The following is a 6,000-nucleotide window of genomic DNA, read 5'->3' on the forward strand; positions in this document are numbered from 1 at the left end:
TAGATGCGTGGGCTAACGTGTCTGCTGGACTGTTGTTCGAGCTTTCGCAAAAGTTGGCACCATTTCCGAGGGGCCGCACGGCACGGAAAGTGACTCTGACACAGAAACGGAGGATGAGGACTTTGATGGGTTTGATTAATGACGCTTGTTTTAATAAAGCACAATCAAACTCAGTTTTGCTCCCGTTCTATTTTGAAATACACACACTTGTATGCTTGTGTGTGTGTAGATGGCGCCTTTTCGTACGGTGCGCCTTATGTGTGTGTTAAATACAGTAATGGCACACATAACAGACTGCGCCTTTTCGTACGATGCGCCGTATGGTCGTGAAAATACGGTACTCAAACTGGAGGATGGGCTGCTGAGTTGTAGCTCTTAATAATGTATTTCTGTTTTCTTATGCACCCAAGATCAGTTTCAGAATGTATCAGGCAAAAAGCCACACACTAAAATTAAACAACTGAAAAGGGAAAGCTCCTCCCCTTCTCTCTGTCCTCTTCTGTTTGTAAATACCTGGTTGTCCTATGTTTAAATGTCTCATTTTATTCTAACACAACACGCTAAACACTTATTCACATACACTATACCATGTCACACAGTCACCAAACTACACTAATAACTGTCTTGTCTTTCATGTACCGCTCTCTAGTCCCACCATTTGTGATCTTAGTCTTCTTTGGTAGATTTTTTTTTTTTCAAGGGATCAATAAATTATTGTAGACCATTAATATATATACAGACAAAGGGGAAGAAAAAAAAGCTGTTTTTGGTCTTGCTGCTGGTTTTAACACTTTCACTGTTCAGAAATCTTGCAGGTCACTCAGGTGCAGTTTTGTGACCATTAGTTGTGCTCCCATGTTCTTTTTCAACAGAAAAGGCTAAAGCTCTTTGGAACTTTTCCAAACAAAATTATCTTGTCCAATATTCATGTCCCTGACTATTTTATTAATTCAGTGAGGTATTAAAAGTATCAAGTATAAGTATGCTTACAGCTGCAGACTCAGTGGTGAGTGATATATGCCTATTATCCACGTAGAAATATATTTTCACAAACATGTCCACTTAATGCTTTATAGTTCACTTTGCTTTGCAGTTTGTGTGAGACAGTATATAGCCATTGCAGGGGATGGGCTATTACAAAAGGCATGCACCCACATGCAGTACTTTCCTACTTCTTTTGACAGATCATTATGTAAAATGAATCTGAAGTAGTCGTCCGGTTTCGCAAGAACACCAAAACACATTTTTTGGATATAAGCAGTGACATCAATGAGATTCCTGAACCTCAACAACACACCAAGAAAAGTGTCCTTAAGATCAGGACCTGTCAGCGGTACAGAGGTGAGGGACGGGCCTTGTTTGGCACTTGAATCAATGCATCTGCCCTGGTTTCTGGGGACGACACCATGAAAGAAAGGGTTTGCTGTCTGTTGCTTGGAAGTAGGAGTCAGGGTCATTAGTTAGACCAATGGCAGAACCTAGAAGAAAAAAAAGAGGAATTTGGATGTGCCTAGAATGTGCTGTAAGCCGGGATGGGTGCTCACAATAAATTCAATTCAATTCAATTTTATTTATATAGCGTCTAATACAACAGATGTTGTCTCTAGACGCTTTCCAGAGATCCAGAACATGAACATAAACATAAACATAAACATAAACATAAACCCCCGAGCAATTATTATATAAACAATGGCAGGTAAAAACTCCCTTAGTGGGAGAAAAGCCTTAAGCCAAACAGTGGCAAGGAAAAACTCCCCTTTAGGAGGGAAGAAACCTTGAGCAGGACCAGGCTCATAAGGGGGGACCCTCCTGCCGAAGGCCAGACTGGGGGAGTCAGGGACGTCGACAGCACACAGCAGGCAGGTGGAAGCAGCAGCGGGATGACCAGAGGTGGGGGGGGGGGGGGGGGGCGTCAGCAGCACACAACAGTCATGTGGAAGCAGCAGCGGGATGACCAGAGGGGGGGGGGGGGGGGCGTCAGCAGCACACAACAGTCATGTGGAAGGAGTAGCGGGATGACCAGAGGGGGGGGGGGGGGGGGGTGCAGGCAGGCGGAAGCAGCAACAGCAGACATCCACGTAGGCAGGTGGAAGAAGCAATGGGATGACCAGAGGGGGGGCCGGGAACACAGGCCAGAACGCAGCTCCTGAGGCTCCGGCCTGCAAACATACACAAAAGAGAAAAAAGGGGGGCCGGCACAAGAAACTACAGGAACGATGGACAAAAATGATAGCTATGAGATAAAGACCAATGGTCAGTAGTTATGCAGTTGTGCTGTGTTCCCTGTGGATGCAAAAAAGAAGTTCAACTTACCAAATTCAGAAGCTGTTTAAGCAAGTAGTACTGGATAAGCAAGTTACCAGCTACTAGCCATAGTCTAACAAACCAGAAGCCTCTTTACTACGGTTTGGGGTCTAAGAGTCTGAAAGAGAGACAACACTGGGGGCTCTTCTGGGATCTATTTGTCCAGCACAGAGCTAGGAGGATTAATTTTAACAACCATATCACTCAGTGGGTTCCTGTGAGTTGAAATGGCGGTGGTGGCCAAGAGCAACATTTCTGGCGGAACTTCAAGATCTGCGAGTGAGTGCTAGGCCGGATGTCCCAGTCACATCGCTCCAACCTTTTTGGTCATGTGTACTTCAACATTTCAGCCATGTCTGGGTTTAACTTTACTATTTTCATTAAATGAATCAATACAAAAAAAATAAATAAAAAGAGAACAATACACTTTCAATCTAATTGAAATGTGTGACCTGTGAGTAAACAAACACTTAATGGATAAACCAGTTTGTGATACGTTACGTATATTCCCGCTTGGATTTTGAGTTTAAACAGGAACTCAAGTATAAAATACAGCAGCCAGATCAGTACTTCAAAATTTCAACACAACAGTTTGATGTAACATTTAACTTTCAATCCATGCTGTTTTGGCATTCACACTAACGTGCAGTAGACCTTTTTTGGTAGAGACTTGAGACTTCCCATGGCAATGACGTAGAGAGCGATGTTGTTACAACACAAGGTGAGGTCTTACATGCTCTCCAAGACGGCATTGATGATAAGGTCTCTATCATATATGCTGATTGCAGACATGGCAGATTTTCACCAATGCTTTGGCAGATCCAGAACTTGTACAAAAACTGCAACCATGAACAATTATGAAGCAACTAGAAGGGCTGCCCATGCTGCCAAACAAATAATGCGGCCACACTCACACAGTCAAACAGCTCAAGGGGGTCTTATGGTCCTGGTAAGAGAACCTGATGATACACCTATACATACATCCCCTAAGAATGTGCACAAATCCCATATGGTGAGGCGACACAAACAGAAATGTATAAAAACCACCCTGCATGAACTAGTTTCCCATAACTGTTGTGGTGTGGGGCACCTACAGTGAAACTGCCTGTCCCCACAGTACATTGGAGTGTTACGAAACACCAATAAAACTTTCAAGACGCATACCATAGTGTAATACTTATCTTTCAGAGGCCCCTCTCAGCATCTGTCGGCTGACCTGCTCTTTACCCATTCCACACTGTAAATTTACAGTAAGGGAGGATGTGCTGTATGTCAAAGAAATATACAGCTTCTTATCTTTAAGAATCTGTTGGAATTACCTCAATAGTGCACATAGTTGAAAAGGTTATGATTGAGATGCACTGTTATCGTCTTTCGGCACTGATAGCTCCAGGATTAAAAGGAACATTTAGTTAATTAGAAACTCAATTATCCTTTAAGTTTTTATGTTTAAATATCACCCAGAGACTGACACCAGGTTAGGTGCTTCAGTGGTGTCACTCTGTCTTCTGTCAGTGATGCAGCAGCGGAAAAGCAAACATGCATTTGATGCAGGGATGTAGCTATCTGTGCTATTCCAGGTACAGGTGGGTGAGGAGAGGGTGTGACATACAGTGGGGAGAACAAGTATTTGATACACTGCCGATTTTGCAGGTTTTCCCACTTGCAAAGCATGTAGAAGTCTGTAATTTTTATCATAGGTACTCTTCAACTGTGAGTGAAAAAAAATCCAGAAAATCACATTGTATGATTTTTAAGTAATTAATTTGCATTTTCGTCCTGGTGTTCCTGCATTCTGCACTTCTCCAAAAGTCAAGGAGGGCGCAAAGATAAGTTGTGAGTCTATTAAGTTTTGATGCAAGACTGGTTGCTGTTTGATAAAGCAAAGCATGAATCATTTCTGGCTTGTGGGTTGGTGACGTGAATAGTTCGGATCTGATTAGGATCAGGTATATTCAGAAGCCAAGCCATTTGACTAAGAGGTCCAATGCGAGCCCTGAGCTCTGTATTGCTTTGAGGAATGAAGATTGATATGCTTTAAATCTCTCTTGGTATTCATCAAATTGTTTGAGACCAGAAGACAGATTCTCTGTGTGCAAGAAACTTGAAAAATCTATAATTGATGGAGTGTTGGAATAAGAAGAGGGGTACTGTTTGTACATATGAAGACTCAGGGGGGAACATGTGGTCAGTTGCATTTGTGCAAAGTTCTCAACTGAACCACTAGTGATGAGGCAGAGCTCCTCATATTTTGTATCTTCCTGTTCTGTAGCTGCAGCAGCTTCCCAGACCTCAGTATTTACCCATGCATTCTTTCCTTCCTTTTCAGTTCCTTTTCAAGTTCTGTTTGCTTGTACTGTAGACTATTTTTGTACTATATCTAGCTCTCTCCTTCTCAAGTTGAAAGTGTCTTAGGCTGTCCTTGTAAGTGCAGCTTCAGCGCAGGCTCTGCCTTGTCTTAGTTTACAGAGTGCTCTGAGGAGGATGATCATTGAGAGAAATCTCTTGATGATACGTTCACCCTCTGATTTTGAACAGCATGAAATCCACCTTAGCTTCTTTAATCCATGGGTGTGTTCTTGTTTTTATTTTCTCAACCACTGATCTATTGCATTTCATTGTTCTGTGTTACATACAAACATTTTGTATATTAAGCAGATGCATAGGCAGTCTAACTAGTTCTTTCACAAGCCAGCATGTGAGATCCTTGTTCCTTTAATGGCAAATTCCATGCATGACAGGTTTAAAAGTAATGAGTGAAGCTGTAAAAAACAAAGAGCACAAGGTTTTTTGGCAACACAGCAACTTACTTTGTAAACTCATGAATGTTGCCTAACAAATGTTAATATTAGCCCCAAACTGTCTGTAATTGGCGTCAGTACCACGGCAAATACACAGCCCTGAGCTGTGAATTTGTTGTGGTTCACGTGGAAAAAGATTATAAACAACTAACCTTACAGCCATTGCTTTTGAGAGAACAGGAAAACGTCTAAGACATGAGAGAGGTTTACACCATTTACAGTCTATGCGTCACTCAAATAGTTTCATAATGCATGACATACTTTTGGCACCCATCCAAAATACAAGTCAATGTAAAATGTTTTTTTGTAAACACATCTCAGACTTATTAGTAACAATTTCAAACAATATACAGTATGACAAAATAACATTTTTGTTATGCCAACATGAGCAGACCACAGCTCTCAGGTTGTTTTATATTGAGTGTTGCAGTCTGTGGAGTAAATTTGCTGGCATATCCACTCCTGGAAAGATTGGTAACTATCTTGCCAAGAGCTTTCCTTTTGTGAAGTCTTTATCACTGTAGATCGTCAAACTCCATATTTATAAGAGACATAACTTTTTTAAAGTTTCCCTGTAGTGGAGGCTTTTTGTGCATTGGTTTCCTGCCCTTGCAGCATTTTTTATTTAGTAAAATGCTTTGTTTGTACTCTTGGCACTTCTTGTTTTCATGCATTTCAGTCTTCCCCACCTCACCACATGACCTTTTTTTTTTTTTAAATCCAGTAAAGTGAAAGTGAAAAAAGCTGTATGGTGTTGTTCGTTTGAAACTATTTGCCAAGTAATCAGACCCATTGCCGTCAGACCATTTGAATTATGTTTTTACACAAGAAACATGTACATTAATTTTGTGTGTGTGTGTGTGTGTATGTGTAAAAAAGACCAACAGTATGAAAA

Source organism: Cololabis saira, chromosome 1, assembly GCF_033807715.1.
Source record: "Cololabis saira isolate AMF1-May2022 chromosome 1, fColSai1.1, whole genome shotgun sequence".
Taxonomy (NCBI): Eukaryota; Metazoa; Chordata; class Actinopteri; order Beloniformes; family Belonidae; genus Cololabis; species Cololabis saira.